Here is a 21,400-nt window from a genome sequence, read left to right on the forward strand (position 1 = left end):
AATGGTAGACGAATGGAGGTTTTAAGCAAGAGGGAGCAGTTACTCAGATAAGCGGCCTCTGCAACAAAATGTCAAAGACTTAGGCAGGACTCTGTGCAACAAAAGGTCAGAAGAGCAGGAAATCGGAGCTGGATATAAGGCCAAAGACTCTGCGCCAGGGCTCTCTATAAGCCTTAGGTCAAGCACAGGGGCTGGTCTCAGACTCCGGGGCGACCCAAAGTCCAAGCTGGCAGCAAGTCAAAATAAGTTTCCAGTGTGGACACCAAATAAACCAAGAACAAACTGGTTTTGAAATAACACGTAGCTCAACATGAATTCAGTAAGACCAGGCAACATCCTAATAGCTCTATCGAAAACGGGTAAGACTGAAGCTCTTATAGAAATACAACATAAGCAGACTATATTCTTATAAAATCTCTCAGTTTTATTTCACTGCATATTCTAACATATGAAAATAATTATATCATTCCAAAATATCTATATTTAAGATCTGCAGAGGAACGTTGTTAAATCATACAGAAGTAGTATATACTGTATATTAGCTTTCCGATATAATCCTAGTACATATAATTTTAATTCTCATGATAAAACTGCTTATTCAAATCAAATAATATTAATTTAAGCTTTTAAATTGTATCTTTTTTTATGTGTTAAAATGATATGACTTTAAATCTTTTAATTTAAATCTGCAGGTTCATTTATCAGAAAATCAAACTCAAAACTGAAAAACAGCGTCTAAGGATGTTCTCTAATAGCTTGCAAAGCAATTCTTTGTGCAAAGTTGGCTTCTTCCACTGTCACCACAGTTTAAAGCTTTGCTGGTGGACCAGTCCTTTCTCCAACACCCAGGACAAGGAAGTTTCTCACACAACTGTCAGATGACCTTGACACTTTTCCAGAATGCCAGAAAGTTATATTCTTTCCAGAAAATATTTTAGGAGAAGAAAATAACCTCTATATCAGTGTATAATGTGGTAGCAACTAAAGCAAACGATTTAGAAATTTTCCAGAATGGATTTTTTAAAAGAAGTTTCAGGAAGCCATTACGAAAATCCATTCCCCAATAAAAGTAATCCAATATAAAAGAACTGGTATGCATATCTTGCAGTGTGTTTCATAAGGGACTGGTTTAATGCCCTTTTAGAGCAGTCCACCAATACTCCAGCAAGACTCTTCTTGAAGACTATAGGTTACAGAGGATAAGTGATTGAAAAAAGAATTTAAAATGTTAGAACATTTACTGGGTTATTAGAGATGGAAGAAGTGGGCTAGAGTTCAGGACAGAGAGGCAGTCATGTGTGCAGTTTCTTCTTGACTCTCACTTACCGGAATGAAATGAGCAAAGCCAGAGAAAGGGTTTAAGATTATCTCACAAACAGTAGAAGTTGTTTTTTCCAAGGCACCCTCTCTCGGGAGCAAGCATCCCTTCTCCACTTTGACCTGGATTGGGAATTACATACACACCGTGTATTCTTCATGGAAGGTAGACATTTGTTCCTAATTCTAAAATTTTGTTTCAATAAAAACTTTGTCTAAATGAAATGTGGTATCCTAGATCAAATCATGAAATAGAAAAATTATATTAATGAAAAAGCTGGAGAAATTTGAATAGTCTGGAGTTTAGTTAGTAATAATGTACAAATGCTGGTTTCTTAATTTTTCCAAATGCACCAGAGTAACATAAGGTGTTAAAACTGGGTGAAGGGGGGCTGGCTGGGTGGCGTAGTGGTTAAGTTCGCGCACTCCACTTCTGCGGCCTGGGGATCACAGGTTCTGATCCTGGGCATGGATCTGCGCACTGCTCATCAAGCCATGTTGAGGTGGCGTCCCATATAAAGTAGAGGAAGATGGGCACGGATGTTAGCCCAGGGCCAGTCTTCCTCAGCAAAGAAGAGGAGGATTGGCAATGGATGTTAGCTCAGGGCTAATCTTCCTCAAAAAAAAAAACAAAAAAACTGAATGAAGAGTATATGGGAACTCTCCGTACTTTCTCTGCAACTTTTTTGTAAATCTAAAATTATTCAAAAATCAAACGTTTACTTTTAAAAAAAAACCCTATGATATTCTCGTTAATAAGTATAGTGTTTACCATTCAACGCAAAACTTATTTCACTCATGCTGCCTTTGAAATGCACATAAAATATATTAAATCTCCTAGTAGCTAAACTAATAACTCTAACTTGTGTTGGAAGAAAAGATATTTATAAAGGCATCTGGAGCTTCTGTAATCTCATTATAAATCAAGTCATAAATGAAAGAGGATTCATAAAACAGAGGATAAAAATGCTAAGATATTCATATAGTTCTTGAAAGGATAACAAATTCAATTAAAGGGGATTGTGAATTTCACATTTCTATAAGAAAGTAACTTTTAAAAAAGCAATTGAAATGCCTTTTCACTATGACATGCTAAACAGCAAATTATTAATTTATTTTAACTTAATCAAATTTTATTAACCGTGGGTGACTCACTGCTCTGATTTGTGATGGGGATACTGAATAAACATGAAAACATAATACTGAACCATCACTGACTCACAAAATCTACAAGGGTTTTTCCCAGGATATGTCTATGGCTTGAGCCACTAAAAAACATGCTTGGTAAGTAAAGATAAATAACTATATAAAAAATGTATACAGAAATGTCAGATCTTATATTATGAACTTGTCTTTTTTTTTTTTTTTTTTGGTGAGGAAGATCAGCCCTGAGCTAACATCTGTTGCCAATCCTCCTCTTTTTGCTGAGGAAGATTAGCCCTGAGCTCACAACCTTGCCCATCTTCCTATGTTTTGTATATCCTTTGTTTTGGCTTGATGAGCGATGTATAAGTCTATGCCCAGGATCTGGGCCTGTGAACCCCAGGCTGCTGAAGTGGAGCGTGCAAACTCAACCTCTACACCACCAGGCTGGCCCCTGAACTTTCCTTTTAAATATTCACCCAAATGAATTCCTATTCTGTCCAAAGGCAAGAAAAAAACATATTAAGATCTAATAGAACCATGATTGGAGGAGCAACAATAAAAACAGCGATAGGCATTGATAGATGCCATCCACAGTAATGTCCTCACAGCAATTCCCCACGGAAGCCCATTACGGTCCATCCTCCTGTTGGCAATGGGCTGATCCACAGTCACACTAGATAATTACTCTTGCTCCTATTTTTAAAAGATATCCAGGAAGGACACCCAGCTGGCCTTCCTCACTTGTACATTCCAACATTTAGCAAATCTCATTGCTGAAGAATTTTTTCCTTACTTTAGTCTCCAAATTACTATGTAATTCCACGTAAGATAAACAGAGAGGACATTGGTGTATTAGCATGTCTAGTAATCTTCTCTGTTGGTACAGAAGATTCAATCCTCAGAGACTGATGCTCTCTAGATGAATAAATAAAATAGAGTTTCTGAGACTTTGCCCCTGAATGGTGACAAACTTCTCCACATGACCCCAATTTTGACTCATCCCGGCACATTGCAAAATGTACCGGCAGCCCTAGGAAGGCTTTCCTGAGACAGCCAGTTCACTTCTCTTACCATCACAGTGCTCTCTCACCCAATGTACATATTATTAAAAGACACAGAAAACACTTACAATAGAGTTAAATATAGCTGCCTTTATTGAGATCTGAATAGAATAGCAGTATGTTAAGACAATAAGATCTCTCTGTGATAGCTAATTTGGCATAAGCTTTACATTAATAAAATTCCACGGTAATACCCCAAAAAAGGTAGCTTCCTAGGCAAATATTGTCCCATAAACTACTTTTCCATATACTTTATAATCTTCATGTGAGCTTATTTCAGTTGCTTTAAAATATTTTTTTCATATTAAGGAAGTTGAAAAATTTACTTAGACACTAAAATTAGCAAATTACCTTGGATTTGCAATTCTATTAATTGTTCTTCCCTTGTATTTCTTGGCAGACTCAGAAGACTGTAAAATTTAGCTCTATCTAAAGTTGACAAAATATTTTAGGCCACTGGAAGTGTCACTAATGTCATTTTCCAGGCCAGTTTCAAATTGAAAACATGTTCATACTTTACACACTTTGTTACACAACCAGTCCTCAGTGAACTCGCAGCAATTCCAATGGTATTTTTTTTTTAAATAAGGTTATTTGTGGGTACGACGTGACAATTCTTGACAGACCAAGTGAAATACAGACTTGTTCAAAAATCCCCATTTCTTTTTATTAAAAAATGTTTTAAATGTTAATATTAATTATATGGGTCAAACTATATAATTTTTTTAGATATTAACAAATTATCCTTATAGCCTCCAAGTTAGTATTTTCTCCACTTTATCTGTGGAAAAGTGAGGTTAAGATATGTTGTAAAGTGCAGAGTCAACAAAAAGCAGAATAGAAAAGTGATCTTGTACTTTGAATTCTAGCTTAGTGTTATGCCCATGAGACCTTTTTCATAAGAATAATGTAAATTTTTTGCTAAATGTTTTTCATAAAGTCTCAATAATGAAACTTCTAGATGGTTGGAGCCATCTATGACTTGAGCCACTGAAAGAACAAACTTGATAAGTAAAAATAAACAACTGTATAAAAAATTAATACAGAGAGAAGAGTAAGATTTTATTTTATGAATTCACCTTTTAAATCTTTACCCAGATGAATTCCTTTTCTATCTAATGGAAGGAAAAAAAATGTATTAAGATCTAATAGAGTGATGATTGGAAGAACAACAATAAAAATTGTAATAATAGTGTAGTGAGAGAGAATATTTTGGGAATTCTTGACTCCGTTGGTATTTTTGTTCGATGTCTATTTTTAGAAGCTAACAGTTTCTCTCTCACTCTCCAGTTTTAGTTCTACCTGTGGGGACATGTCAGAAGTTTTCCTAAAATCAAGTATCAAATTTGTTGTTCTCCTGGGTGTGTAGCAGGGTGGACCAGACTGAACCGGGCCAGGCCCCAGAGACTGGACACACCCACCGATGGGAGCAGGAGCCTGGCTGTGCTCAGAGGCAAATAGCAGAGGAAATGCAGCTAACACGACTGTGGGGACGGTGTCCAGTGCCAGGAAACTGGGGGTGACCCAGGCAGGCAAGAAAGTAGTTGGTCAGCTTTAGGGAAGACTAGCAGGGGGACAGTCAGGTTTTCTGAAAAGAAGGTAAAACAAAGAATGTCCAGGTAAAGTGTTGATAATAAGACAAACATGATGTTGGCCTTGGATTTCAGAGGGGGACGACAGCCTCTCAGAGGATCTTCAAGAACAGAGGGCCCGAGTCTGGGAGGTCCTGGGGTCCTGGGCAGGTTATTAAAGTGGGGAACCATGGGAGATTGGGGCAAAAGAACCCACTCCCTAAGTTTCTACTCAATGGGTATAAAGTTTCACTTACACAAGATAAAGAAGTTCTAGAGATCTGCTGTACAATACCGTGCCTATAATTGACAATACTGTATTGTACTTAAATGTTCCTTAAGAGGATAGATCTCATGCTAAATGGTCTTTCCACAATAAAGAGAAAAAACAAACAGCCTCACTCCCTAGACCCAGGGTACAAGGCAAGGTCCCGCCCCAGAACCAAGATATACATTCAGAGCGAGGGGAGCAGCCCCAATTAAAGTCGAACTGAAAGAATTACTGGCCCAGTAAAGGGTCTGTAGCTTCTCCTTTATGCCTCTTTTGTCTTTTTAATGTCATCCACTTCCCCTACCTCGGATTCCTTGTCAAAATAGGAACAACTCTGGTATTTTTCATATTCATTCTTTAACTCTCTGTGTAAATCTCTCAGGTATCTTCCAGTGACACTTTTTCGTTTCTGGTTACGGAAGGGAAGGCTTTGATCACTGTTAGTGGGCAGTTCACCAATGAGTAGGTCAGTTTTCTGAGTCGGGAAGCCTGAGCTCTTCCTGAGATTTGCCTGGTTTTGCCGTCGCGGGCTTCTCCGGGGGTGGGAACAGCAGCTGCCACGCAGTCGTGCGCTACAGGAAGCCTGAGAAGATCCCTAGCCCTCTTGTCTCTCTGTCTGCCTTTATGCTGAAGCCCTTCCCATCAGTTACATGTCATTCTCTCCTCCTTTTACTAAAATCTCTTTTCTTCTAATCATCCTTGATTCATCAATTTCAAGTTTACTCCTAACCACCTGGTCTTGCCCCTGCGTCTATTTGTTGCCTTAGCGACACCTAGAGTTCTTTTGCCAGCAGCACACTATGTTATAATTCCTCCTTTATCTGCCTGTTCTCCACTACACTACAAACTTCAAGAAGCAGTGATCAGATTTAGCCCTTATACAGTTACAGCCCAGCACCTGCACTAGTGTTCACCGTTTATAAATAAGCATTCAGTTAATATTTGTGGGAGGAGAGAATAACCACATGAGCCAGGGATCCAAGCTGTGTTCTCTCCCTTCACCTGTGACTTGAGGTCTGTCCTGCAATCCCATCTTGACTTCTACTCTGCTCACAGGATGGTGTGCAAGCCAGCAACCCTACAACATCGTAGTGCAAAATGTCTGCTGCTCAAAGACTGCTGGGGCTACTCGATTTCCCCATCTTCCCTGCAGCCGTCCTAGAGCAAGTCGCAGTCTCCTCCTTCCGGGAAATCTGTAGTAGTAACCCAAGGTCTCCCTGCCATCACTTTGCTCCTCTTCAAAACTATTCTCCTGACAGCAGCCAGAGTCATATTTTGAACCCATCAATAATATTATTTCTCTCTTCCTTAAAACTCTGGAATGGCTCCCCAATACATGGAGAATAAAATTGAATCTCCTTTTTTAGCCCATTCCGTAAGACCCAGTCTCTTCTCGTCTCTCTGATCCTCCCTCACTCAGGCCTCCTTTCTCGTTTTGCAAACATGCCTGAAAAGTGTTTCCTTGCCAGACCTTACCTCCACAGCTCTCTGTGGACAGGTTCCATCTCATTTTCAAGAGTTCTTCCCTCACCACCTTGTCAGGAGATCACCTTCCCCAAACTCTTATCCCCTCCTACTTATTCTCTGTCATTTCAACCTTACAGTTCCTTCAAATCATGGAGTATAACTTGAATCAAGATCCGTTTGTCTGCTTCTTATATTACCCTCTCCTCCCCCAGACTGTAAGGTCCATGAGGACCAGGGCCTGCCCCTCCTCTTATCGTCTCTCTCCCCAATTTGTAACACAACACTTGGCTGGTAGCTGATATGAGTACATATTTGTTAAATAAATTGTTGAATAAAAAAATAAATGAATAGGAATTCATAGCCAACGTGAAAAACCTTAACTATGGAGCACCAGAGTGCAGGTGAGAACTGGGTAGCATAAGAATATGTTAGTCTGCTAAGGCTGCCATAACGAACTACTATAGACTGGGTAGCTTTACCAACAGAAATGTATTTTCTCACAATTCTGGAGGCTAGAAGTCCCAGATAGAAGTGCTGGCAGATTCGGTTTCTGGTGAGACCTCTGTTCCTGGCTTGTAGATGGCCGCCTTCAAGCTGTATCCTCACATGGTCTCTTCTCTGTGCGTGCACGGAGAGAGCGAGATCTCTGATGTCCCTTCCTCTTCTTATAAAGACACCAGCCTTGTTGGATTAGGGCCCCATCCTTACGACCTCATTCAACCTTAATTTCATCCATCAAGGCCCTATCTCCAAATACTGTCGTCCCCCCTTATTCGCAGGGGATACATTCCAAGACCCCCAGTGGATGTCTGAAACCACAGACGGTACCGAACCCTGTATACACTGTATTTTTTCCTGTACATATATCCCTATGTATATGTTAAAGTTTAACATTAAACTATGATAGAGTATAATTTATACATTAGGCTCAGTGAGAGATTAACAACAATAACTAATAATGAAATATAATAGATAAATAATAATATTATAACAATATACTGTGATAAAACTTACCATAGATCTTAGCAACCTCAACATATGATTTTTTTTCTTTTCTTATTAAGTCGAGAACTTCCCCTTTTTCACTTAAAATAAGCGCATTATGGCTTTGGCACATCCGAATTGCCAGCATCACTACTCTTGCGCTTTGGGGCCACTGTTCAGTAAAATAAGGGTTACTTGAGCACAGGCACTGTGATTCCCACCAGTCTGATAACCGAGATGGCTACTAAGCGACTAACAGGCAGGTAGGATATACAGAGTGGATCCGCTGGACAAAGGGATGAGTCACATCCCAGGTGGGATGGAATGGGACAGCTCGAGATTTCATCACGCAATTTAACACTTCTGTGTGCAATTTAAAACTTATGGAGGGGCCCACCCAGAGGCTTAGCGGTTAAGTGCGCTCGCTCTGCTGTTGGCGGCCCGGGGTCAGATCCCAGGCGTGCCCGACGCACCACTTGTCCAGCCATGCTGAGGCAGCGTCCCACATACAGCAACTAGAAGGATGTGCAACTATGGCATGCAACTATCTACTGGGGCTTTGGGGAAAAAAAGGAGGAGGATTGGCGTGAATGTTAGCTCAGGGCTGATCTTCCTCACAAAAAAAATAAAACTTATGGATTGTTTATTTCTGGAATTTTCCATTTAATATTTTCAGACAGTAGTTGAGCGCAGGTAACTGAAACCACAGAATGTGAAATAGCAGATAAGGGGGGACTACTGTATAGCAAAATGTTGATGTCTATTAATTCTGCATGGTGGATACATAGATATTTATAAAATTATTGTCCATTACTTTTCTTATGTTTGAAAGACTTAACAATTTTAAAAATATGAAAATTAAAAGCAATTTCAGGAAGGTCAGTCTTTGGCCCAACAAAATGGGGCAGTAGATATATAATGTTAGGGGAACAGAAAGAGATATTGACTAATGGGACTTGGGATTCTTAACATAATAAGATTCATGGCATATGTGAAAAGAGCTCAATTTTTTTGTTTGTTTGTTTTTTTGTTTTTGTGAGGAAGATCAGCCCTGAGCTAAGATCTGATACCAATCCTCCCTTTCTTTTTTTCTGAGGAAGACTGGCCCTGGGATAACATCCACGCCCATCCTCCTCCACTTTATATGGGACGCCACCACAGCATGGCTTGCCAAGCTGTGCGTGTGTGCGCGCCTGGGATCTGAACCGGCGAACCCCGGGCCGTTGCAGCGGAGCACGCGCACTTAACCGCTTCCGCCACCGAGCAGGCTCAATTTTGACAGAAGGATAAGGTCAAATTCTCTTGTAGGTACTTTGTCAGCAGGATCTGGAGCCCATGCTTGAATATCCCATCTTTACTCCAAAGCCCAGAAGCTCTTGCAGGAGACCTAGAAGAAAAATCTAAGGGTTTCTAGAAGCATTGATGAAACAAGGGGTTAAGAGCTTTTGCAGGAAAATAAGATGAAAAGAGTCCAAAAAAGAGGATGTTTTTTACCCATTCAATGGGCGCCCAAGGAGCTGAGGCAAAGAGGAAGTATGGTGAGGAGTTGAATAAATTAAACTGCATTCCAAACCCACGTGCTCCTGTGGACCCGTGAAGGAGTGCATTTGCCCCGCAGCTGAAGTAAAGCACTATTTGTGTGTTAGCCTCGCTTACAGTAAGCTTGTTTACAATGGACTCCCCACTCTGCTCAGAGCAGTGTCAACTGGTTGTACCTGAGTCAGCATTTCTGGGGGTGAACTGGGAATTTGTTTGACAAACAAGCTCCCTCGGTGATGCTGGCTGCAGCCAAAGTTTGGAAACACTAATATGTAATCTTCTGTATCGCTGAGTTGGCTCATGAGTTGAAATAATTGAAAGTCACTAAACCATGTATATTTCTGGCTCTTTCTTCCATTTGAAGGAAACTTCATTCAGGGCATATGGATTCATTGGACCCTGCGACAAGAGTTGATTTCACCTCATCACAGTGAGACAGTTCTGGGGATTCAGCCCCAGCCCGAGAACAATGAACTGACCCAGGTGGGCCCAACCCCGGAAGACAGCTCTTCTAAGACCCTTCAACCTCTGCAGATCACAGGGCTGAGCTGTTCATCAGGAAAAGTACGTTATGGGGCTGCACCTTTTCTGCGGTTTTATCCTCTGTTGGAGGACCACTTTACGGAGCACAGTACTTCCTGGAAAGCTGAAGAGAACATTGAATTAAAAAATTTCTAACTCTGAAAGTGGAATGGCTGATTTATAAAATTAGATACACATTACTTAATGTTTCAGAGTGTTCAGTCTAGTATTGTAAAACATTTCCATTTGCTTCCAAAAGTAAGCATTTTATTCCATGCATCCATCATTCTCTTTGTTAGGAAATCACTCTCTTTGTGATGAAATCATTTTTGTTTTCTTAAATCAAACCATAATCTTCTTCCCTCTCTCAAACTACAATTTTTCTCTTTTCCTTCTATTTTTCTAAGGATTTAGAAATTACTCTTTATTTTTCAGGACGTCAGGTTTAGATGTAAATAGCATTTGCTGCTTGCCTTCTCTATGCCGGATATTGTTTTAGATACTTAATACTTTGACGTATCCTAAAGGGCTTGGTCTTAGCAAAAAACTAAGTGTGGTAAATGTCCTACTCCCTATTTTACGGATGAGAAAACTAAGGCTCAGAAGCTTACATCACCTGACCAAATTCATACAGATAGTGTGTGAAAAGTCAGGCTTCCTGGGGAGGCATTAGGATGTTATATCTCTTGCTCTTTCCACAACATGACTGGTTTTCAAACTGTGTTCTCCAGACCCTTAACATTCCAAAGACATGGGGGTTTGGATTTCAGGGGTTTTGCAAATGTTAGGTACAAATTTCATTTTTAAATGTTATAAATCAACCTTTAACATGCTGAAGGCAACCCTCTGTTGACTGTATAGTTAGATCCATTCATTTTTGTGCTCTCCTCAAAATAAATTTTCTCCTATCGTCTCTACACATACATTGAAACTGTTTATAAATGTGCTGCTGATTAGGAAGATGTTTTCTCCGTACTGATCTTTTGTTGAATTTGGCCGTGCTCGTGCTTTCATCAGTCCCACGAATAGGATGCGTGCTGTACTCAACTAAACCCAAGCAAAGCTCTGGAGCATCTGCAGGATGCATCAGCCTGTCGGGATACATTGCCGATTGTGAAATGGGAAGTGGTCATAGGGCAAGTCTGGCAGTAACTACACAATATTACAATTAATAGAGGTGCTCCTTAGAGGTTTTGTATTCTGAAGGTCTGTTTTATAAAAAGGAATTCATTCAGTTAGATACTATTAGTGGTTCTTTTTGACAAGTTTGATTCATCTTTAATACTAAAAGTGTTCTATATTCTTTTCAACCATCCTAATATTATAAAGTGAGCTGTTTAAATACTTGTTACCCTTTGGGGCCGGCCCAGTGGCGCAAACGGTTAAGTGCACACGCTCAGCTGTGGTGGCCAGGGGTTCACCGGTTCGGATCCCAGGCGTGTACCTACGCACCGCTTGGCGAGCCATGCTGTGGCGGCGTCCCATATAAAGGGGAGGAAGATGGCCATGGATGTTAGCCCAGGGCCAGTCTTCCTCAGCAAAAAAAGAGGAGGATTGGCAGATGTTAACACAGGGCTGATCGTCCTCACAAAATTAAAAAAAATACTTGTTACCCTTTGCAACTACTTCTCTGTATGATTCATGATTTTCTTGATGCAGTTTTACCAAAACAGAGAAACCGATAGGTGGGTAGCACTGATGTTAGGCTGCAGCGGCCATTCTTAGCTCCTGAATTCAATTTGTGACCTCACGAAAAAATCATTATTTGATTTTTATTAAATAAATATTATCAGTTTCAACTTCAAAGAAGACATTTATCCAAAAGAAACAGCATTGTTATCTGTCCTATATAGTGGGGTTTCGGTTAGAGTTTTCCTTGAAAAAAGTACCCTGCCACTTTGAAAATGTAAAGATTAGTCTACCACACCAAGCTGCCATTTGGCAAATAAAATAGTACCCTGCAATGAGAGAAAAATGAAAATGTATTCAATAAACAAACTACCGTGTAATTTTCCATTGTAACGAACTGAGGTAAAAACACATTTTACTATGTTCCATTATTCTCCAAAGAAAAGTCTTAACTGAAATAGTATTATATTCTCAAAGGACATTTCACCTACAGCATCCCTAAGAGAAAGAAGAAAGAATTTAATTGAAACAAGGATGAATTTACAAAATTGGATCACTTTAGCCAATATAGCATTGCATATTTCATTGTCCACTTATACTATTTATAGTAAGATATAAGGAAGCTTCTATAATTGCTTATACTGATGCATTCAAGAACAAAGCAGTTAATACCACTAATGTCTAGACTATTACTTAGAAATATCTTCTTTCCATAAGAAAATACCATGGTATATTGTATTTTCTATTTAAAGAATAACACAAAATCTACTCTTCTTTCTCAAAGCTCAATTGCTCCACACTGTCTCAGGTTCTTCATCTGTCAAATATACAGGAGAGTTCCCCTAGAACCAATCTCCCCACTTGTACCCAAATCTCATCCCTCTCACCCACTTAGGGACATCTCTGAAACAACTCTCCATCCTCTACTCTATGCCATCAATTCTGGCTCTCTATTGATCTTTCTCATCAGGATAAAAACATTCTTTTTTATTGTCCCATATTTTTTTAAAAACCTTCTCTAATTTCCACTTCTCCCACTAGCTGCCATCTTGCATTTTTTCTCTACTTCATGTAAAACCTCTTGAAAGGGTGGTCTGTATGTGCTATCTCCAGTCTCTCTCCTCCTTTTCCTCTTACATGCACTCCACTCAGCCTTGTGTTGCTATCACTCCAATCACTCTTATCAAAGTCACCAATCACCTCCACATTTCAGTATCCAATGGTCAACTCTCTGTCCTCATGTATTGGACTTAGCAGTGACATTTGATACAGCTGGTCATCCCTTCATTCTCCCCTTGGTTTCCAGGACATCACAGCTCCCTGGATTTCTCCTATCTCAACGCTTGTCTTCTGAATTTCCTTTGCTGGCTCTTCCTTCCGCTCCTCCCTTGCCATATAATCTTAGGGAGCCACAGAGATTTCCACTTTGCCTTTTCTTCTCAATAACAACTCCCTTGGAGATCCCATTCAGCCATCTATGTGCCAGTAACTCCCAAATTCACATCTCCGGCACTGACCTTCTCCCAAACACCAGACTTAGCTGTTGAACTGCCTACCTGAGATCTCTCTTTGTTTGTTCAATAAACATATCAAGTCACCAATCACTAGACCTGCTCCACCTACAATTTTCCCCATTTGTATTGATGGCAAGTCCATCTTTCTCAGTTGCTAGTGCTAAAAATCTTAGAGTCATCCTTTTTTTTTTTTTTTTTTAATTTTATTTATTTATTTTTCCCCCAAAGCCCCAGGAGATAGTTGTATGTCATAGCTGCATTCTTCTAGTTGCTGTATGTGGGACACGGCCTCAGCATGGCCGGAGAAGCAGTGCCTCTGTGCGCGCCCGGGATCCGAACCCGGGCCGCCTGCATCGGAGCGCACGCACTTAACCGCTAAGCCACAGGGCCAGCCAGAGTCATCCTTGACTCCTCTATTTCTCTTATATTCTACATCCAATACTCAGGAAATTCTGTTTTCTTTACCTTCAAAATATATCCAAAATCCAAAATGTATGCAAAATTGTCACTTCTTCTGGTACTATCTCCGTGACCCAAATTGCCATCATCTGTCTCCTAAATTACTGCAACAGACTCCTGACAGGTCTCCCTGCCTCTGCCCCACGCTACTCCCACCCCCGACAGACTAATCAGGAGAAGAGCCAGGATGACTGCATTAAAAGGTAGGCCAGATCATGTCACTCCTGTGCTACTGCGTCTTTGTGTTCTGGCCCCTTGACCCCTTGACCTCCCCTGCTATCTTCCATCATTCACTCTGCTTCAGCCACGCTGGCCTCCTTGCTGTTCCTCTCACAGCCAGGCATGCTCCTGCCTTGGAGCCTTTGAACTGGCTGTCCCCTCTACCTGACATGCTCTTCCTCAGATATCACTACCTTCAAGTCTTTGCCCCAATGTCACCTCACTGAGGTGTTCCTTTAACTACTCTATTGAAACTTGCAACCCTCAGCCCCTCCCTGCCATCCTCCTTATCTACTTTACTTAACACTAATTTCCCTTCTCTTCCCTAGTACTTACTGTCTTCTAAAATACACTATAAATGTGGAGACTTAGTTACTGTGTTTATTACGTATTGTCTCTATCCCCTCTCTAGAATGTAGGCTCCATGAACGCAGGATGTTCATCTGGGTTGATTAGTAATGATGGCAAGCACTCAACCACATGATTGTTGCTGAATTGAAAGAACAATGGAAATGATCATAAATCTCAATAAGCAACCCATTATATCCACATAGTTTAAATCAGCAGTTTTCAGCCCAGAGTGATTTCTTCCCCGCTCCCTACCGCCACGCAGGGAAGATTTGAAAATGTCTGAGACATTTTTGGTTGTCACAACTTCGAGGCTGCTACTGATGTCTAGTGAATAAAGGTCGGAGCTACTGTTACCCATCCTGCAACATGCGGGACAGCCCCCCATAACAAAGGGTCAGCTGGCCCAAAATGTCAACAGTACTGAGGTTGAGAAACCCTGGTTTCCAATGGGATTTTGAAAGATCCAGAAAGATGCAACGGGATATTCAGGAACTAAATACTGTAGAACTATCATGCTTAGATATTTTACTGTGCCCAAAGTTTTATTTCAGTGGATCCTTCCTTATATTCTAAGCATACAGTAGAATCACAGGCAATTCGATCCTGCTATTGATAGGGTAAACTGAGTTCTCAAAGAAATTTAACAATGCTTCAATGTTCACATAGCTAGTTAACAGAAGAACCATGATAATGGTTTTAAATCCAAAAACAAAAAATAAGTTTAAAAAAATTTTAAAGATCTAAAAACAAATAAATACAAGAAAAGAACACTAATGAATAAGATGCCCTAGAGCTAGTATGCTTTGTGTAAGGGGATGTTTTTTAATAACTTCTTTTCCACAAAATGATACTAGACCATAAAACTTTTTCAACATGCCTTCTGGTGATTTTAAAAGAACTGAAAAAAACAGACATGGCCTCAATCTCATACAACAATGAGCAAAGAAAACTAGCAATAAAGCAGTTGCCAAAGGAGCAGTTGCTTCTTTGTCTCTACCACCCACCACTTCCCCTTTTTCTCACTAAGAAGAAGACATTTATATCTAACCTACTAATTGTCTATATACGGGGAAAGAATACTCAAAATTTACAATGAAAGTGTCAACCTAATGTATTGCTGGATTGTAAGCTGTGATATATTGGAGCTGGCTCATACAGCTAGTAAGAGCCAACTGCACACACAACTTCGTGGTAGCTTGAAATCAGCCATTGCCGGAGTATTTATACCATGGAAATTGGCAATGTCAACAAATGGGGGATTCCCCCAGATTGCTGATTGTTAAACATTTAACAGCATACCACTAATTACAGCTAATATAGTACCACTAGGCCTGTTAAAGCTTTGATTCCCCAAATATAATTTGCAAAAGAATTCTCTTTAGTTCTGAGGGTCGCCATTGCAAGCAGGGGGATTCCTACTTGAGGAAGCCAGCTTGGATTTTAAAGTTACATAGGCCAGGATTTGAATACCAGCCTTGGGTAAATTATTTACTTTCTCTTAGACCTATTCTCCTCATTTGTAAGATGTAGATATTAGTACACCCAGCAGAGAATTGCTTGTGAACATCAAATGAAAAACCTACAGAAAGTTCTAAGTTCAGAGGCTGACAAGCAACAAATAGATGTTCAACTAAATACCTAAGCCCTTTTCTTATGTGCTTATCCAAAGATGGGAAGTATTGCTGGGGTCCGAGACGTGCCAACGGCCAATGTCATTCATTTCCTCCTCTGACTTTCTCTAAATCAATACATTGGAAAAGATGTGGGAGACCTAAGGAGAAATAAATTGTTGAAATTAATTACTATATAGTCTTAATTAATTGATAAAAATATAATTAAATATAATTTGGGAAAAATTTTTGGAGTATTAGTGAACCAATTATTCACAGCAAGGTTCAAGTGATTTATCTGAACAACAAATGCTACCTCCAGAGCTGGCTATGTAATTTGCAGAGCCCAGTGCAAAATGAAAACACAGGGCTAATTTGTTCAGAAGTTATTAATAATTTCAAGACAATGACAGTGCATCATGAAAGCAAGCACGGGGCCCTTCAGAGGTTATGTGGGTCACACGTTCATGAAGCCGGCCCTGGTTACTTTTTCTGGATCCTTCCTTCATTGCCCTCTCACCTTTCCATCACTCTCCACACACACATACACTCATACTCTCTCGTTTTTTTTTTCTGATGTCTGGTAAAGTTTTTGCCAGCTTTTAGCAGCACAGATAGCTTGCTATGGATGTCAATGCTGGGGAACAAAACACATTTGTTTCTGGTTTGTGATCTCTCCTCCCGTGTTGTCTTTTCTTGTGTTCACTTACAAACAGCCATCCAGTCCTAGAAGTTCTTCCCATTCAGTTAACAACATTTTGACGTATGTGGGTTATTATTTTGAAAACATTTGACCTAGATTATATATGGTTTTTGAATGCTATTCAAAATAGCATCCTATCAGTTTTAAAACTGATCCTTACAAAAAATTGTGTTTTCAACTCAAAAGCAGCATTACTTCAGGAAAAATATAAGCTTTTGAAAATAGACAAACTGAAGCTTTTCCAATTATCAGCCAGTGGTAATAATTATAAATTATATTTAAATTATATATAATTTGTTCAAAAATTATTAAGAATTTCAAGACAGTGAGAGCAGAGCATTAAACCAAGAATTGGGTCCATTAGAACACAGAAAAATTATATAAACTATTTGACGATCAGTTTTGTCATTTATAAAAGTTGTGAAAGTTTAGGACATAAAGTTTTAAAAAGTGCCTGACACGTATTTTCCAACATCACTTATCACAATAGGTAGACAATCATATTGTTACAACTTAATACAATTTCCAGGGTTCTAGTTTAGGGTCCCATTGACTAACAATAATAATAAAACAATAAATGACACTTTGACATCTTTAGCAGATTTGGAAAGGCTCAAACACATTTGTCTGTGAAACTCTTGCTGTCGATTAGAGAGTGAAAGACAATTGAATCATATGTACCAAATTTTTGCAACCAAGGTAACTAAAAGTTAGTAAGGATGTAAAGGGAGAAGCACAACCAGAGCTCCACATCATTTATCTAGTTAGACAAATGTTTGCACCTTTCTGCCTTATGTCCTTCATCTATGAAAGTGAGAGGATTGAACTGAAAAGCTTAAAGCCTTTGCTTCCATTTAAGGAGCCATATCAAAGAGGGAGAGGACTCTGGATGTCCCAGGTAGGCACGTCCTCTGTGGAGGTGCTGGGTCCAAGTCCTGGTCCCCAGCGTTTCAGACTCAGATTCTCTCATTAGTGCATCCAATCAGTTAACCTCAAAGAGACGTATTCAAGCAAATCAAAATTGCAGGAGTCTGTTTTATAAACCATAACTGCCAATTATTAAATCACAATAGAAGAAATAATGCCAGATTCACAGCCTTTGGTCATTCGCTCAGGGTGTTCCTTCTTGGTGGACCAATTGGTCCACTTCTGAGACTAAATTAAAGGTCAGAAGACTGCTTGAAGAGCCCAGACTCAGAATATAGGAGTCAAATTGCCATCAGTGAAGGAGAGCTATGTGAATTGGATTGCTCTCTTCACACTGGAGATATTTTTGCCACAGTCTTTTGGATCTGGAAGGGCATCTCTGCTGTACTAACCTGAACACTATTCACTACCCTGTACATCCCTCCTTGTTCTTTAACCTCTGCATAGAGTGTCGCCCTCGTATTAACACATCCTTTCATGAGATAGTTACATTTTGATATAATTGATTGAGTTGCCTCTGTAGTGACATCTCAGTCATGGAACTATACTCCAGTCACACTGGTTGACCTGGGCTTCCGAATCCACAAATTCACAATCATCTTTTAAGGAAAGAGAACCTTCATAGATATCTATTATATGGAGATTCACAACACTTGCTTTGGGATCAGACAGACTTGTGTTAATTTATAAGTAAATTTAGACAAGTTAATTAACTTCCCTAAGCCTCCAAATCTTCATCTGTAAAACAGGAATAATAATACCTATTTTGGGGGTTTGTCTAAAAGATAAAATAATGTATATGAAGTGCAAGGTTTAGCCCAAAGTGAGAGCTCAACAATGAACAGATTTAATCATCAATACTTTCAAACATTTTACATCGTATTTCTACTAATGTCAGTCTTCCAAGCTGGCCTTTATATTCCTTTGTCTCAAAATAGGGACGGCACCTACACAACCTTTTACGTCTTGACTGCACATTTCAGCATTAACTTTGTGTAAGTCGACATATGTACAAAGTCAAATGCAGGTGAGCTTTCAGAAACAGTATATTCTTCATAAACTCATTTGCAATGAACTGTACATTCACAAGCTAATAACTAATTCTAGCTCTTTGTTTTGCCAGTTATGGCAGTGCATTGTGCTATTTCCTCACGCTGAAAACATTGAACCCATCAGTCCACGGAAACAAGTTCGGCATCCCCTTGTCATGTTTAATATAAATAAACAGTACCATGAAATTCTGTTTTGTTTAAGCTCATGAGAGTCACCACTGTGGACCATGCAAACTTTGGCCTTTTAACTCCAAGACGATTTTTCATTATATTTCTTTGTTAGAAGGATCTGCTTGTATATAATTAAATGTGGCTTTCTTAAACCTTTACAGTTGGTAGCTTAATGTATTTTTGTTTTATTTCGAGTACAAAGGCTATACTATGCTTTTGTTGGCATCAAGGCTAGCTGGTATGCCAGCTACATAATTTTGTTCTCTGCAATCTGTCAGCTTTTGAGTGCCTAGGGCTCAACAGGTGGTGCTAGATAAGGTTCTGGCAAATCAAACAGGTAATGTGGTTATTTCATTTGTCAAATTATAATTAAAAACAGAGTCTATGTAAAATGAGACTTACATTTTCCTGTTTTAAAAAGGGCTCAACATCCAGAACAAATTATTTTCTGTAACAAAGACCCATTAGTAAGGAAGCATATTGTCTGCGCACACATGCCACACCTTCCCCACAGCAGATTCCTTGCTATCTGTAAAGTTGACTATAAACTCGAAACATAAGCATTGTGACATGAGGTTGCGACTTTTCCACCCTTCTGTCATTCAGGAGTATGAATTTAAGGCCATGCCAAAAATATAACAGGAAATTTAAACATCGTTATCCACTACCTTATAGAATATAAAGAAGCTCTCTGAATATTTTATTTAAATCATCTCCTTAAAAAAATTTTTTTGTATGCTATGGTATTCTAGCCCCTGATTATAGCAGAGGAAAGGCCAGTGCTTCCATTATCAAGAAACTGGAAAGACCCTTAGCCCAACAGTCAGGGTTCCTCTCCTGTAGTCTAACATCCAGCCCTGCTGGAGAGCTGGGCACTGTCCCATAGTGTAGTGAGACGATGAGGAACTCGGACACCTGACCATGTCTCCAGAGTTCTCCTGATGACAGCTGCTTCTGCAGGACGGGCGTATGTGCTGCTCCTCAAGTTGCTCTGTCTGCTCAACACTATTCCAGAAGGAACAAACCACACAGTGGCCACATGCCACATGTGTTACCGAGAAGAGGTCACTATCGTCTCCCTGCAGACCAGAGTGTATTTAATATTCTGGCTCAAGTTTCATTGTACTAAAATCAAGACATATTAGAAAAGGAACCTATTGTGTAGTTCTTTTATTTCAATAAAACTTGATCCAATGATAGTAATTCATTTGCCTGCAACCGTATAACAGATTATCTGAAGAAAAATCAAAGCAAACCAAATATATTCCTCTAAATTCTTATCTCTGTGCAAATATATTGATACTTGGGGACACCTGGGTATTTGGCATCATATAGACAGGACACACAGAAGGCTGAAAGGAACTTCTCCAAGAGCTGGGTTAGACTTCAATAAGGAACATCTGATTTTTCTCCTTTCAATTGAATTTTCCTTTAAGCCCTAGAGTAAGAGATATCTTGGGGCCAGCCTGGTGGCGCAAGAGGTTAAGTGCACACGCTCCACTGCGGCGGCCTGGGGTTTGCCGGTTCGGAACCCGGGCATGCACTGACGCACCGCTTGGCAAGCCATGCTGTGGCAGCATTCCATATAAAGTAGAGGAAGATGGGCACGGATGTTAGCCCAGGGCCAGTATTCCTCAGCAAAAAAGAGGAGGATTGGCATTGGACGTTAGCTCAGGGCTGGTCTTCCTCACAAAAAAAAAAGAGAGATATCTCACTGAAATACATTTTGATTTTCTCTAAGTTAATAAGCTTCCTAATGTCTTCATGTAACTAACACTCATGAATTATTGTGCATAAATATTCTTTAGTTCTGAGATGAAAATAATAGTTTTGACAGACTAACAGCATCAATATTATGTGTTTGTATTTAGCTTTATTTATAGAATATGTCTATATCCGGCTACAGCTCAACAGAAAATCAGGTTTCCAGACTAAAAGCTAAAGATAATTAAATTTCATATAGATTTAAATTAAAGGTTAAGCAAACCGAATGCTTATCACACATTAAACGTGAGATCATGCTTCTGGTCTAACACCACTACTATCAAGCTGGGCAAGTAAGAAAATAACTTCTCTGTTTATGAGTTTATTCATCTGTAAAAATGAGGGTCTGGACTAGAAATGGAGGTTTCCACATGTTTGAAAGCAGTATTTCTCCTTCTTCAAGCAAGAAAAGAGCGTAAGGCATAACCCTCATCCATGCAGCACAGTGGGCAGTGCCCCCTGGACTTCCACTTCTCCTGCTCAGGCCCCCAGTCCAGCCCTGGCTCTGGGACATAGGGAATATGCAGGCTCCCAGGACTCATGGACTCACTAATCTCTGAGGTCCTGGCCCAGCTCTGCAGCTCCATTATCTAACATTACATAACGTCATGCATTTTATAAAGCACTTTACAAAGTGTATCACTACACTTTACGTTCCTCTCAATCCTCTGAAATAAGGCTGTTGAGTATCATTATTCCTACTTTAGAGATGAGAAAGTTGAACCTCAGAGAGATGAAGGTGATCTCTAAATCCATAGTGCATAAGGGCGACAACCAAGATGAGAAGCCAGAATCTCTCGGCGCTGTTTCCCACTTGAGATCCTTTTCGATGTAGCACACTGTTATAGGTTTTAGCACTTTATATTTTTGCAAGGTTCAAATAAGCTCCTCAAATTTTGACTGTAAGAATGAAGACAAAACTTTACAGAGGCTTGGGAAGAAATAACAAACAAGTTACCAAATTCAATAGGCCGACAGAACTCTTTACCATTCAGTGTTTCACTGAAAACCCGTTGCTAGGATTAATGACTCTCATTATCCTCACAGGTTTTAATCCAGAGATTTGGGCTTCAGCTGCCTTACATTGAAGATATATAACACTGTATTAACCCTACTCCATTAA

Source organism: Diceros bicornis, chromosome 38, assembly GCF_020826845.1.
Source record: "Diceros bicornis minor isolate mBicDic1 chromosome 38, mDicBic1.mat.cur, whole genome shotgun sequence".
NCBI classification, from domain to species: domain Eukaryota; kingdom Metazoa; phylum Chordata; class Mammalia; order Perissodactyla; family Rhinocerotidae; genus Diceros; species Diceros bicornis.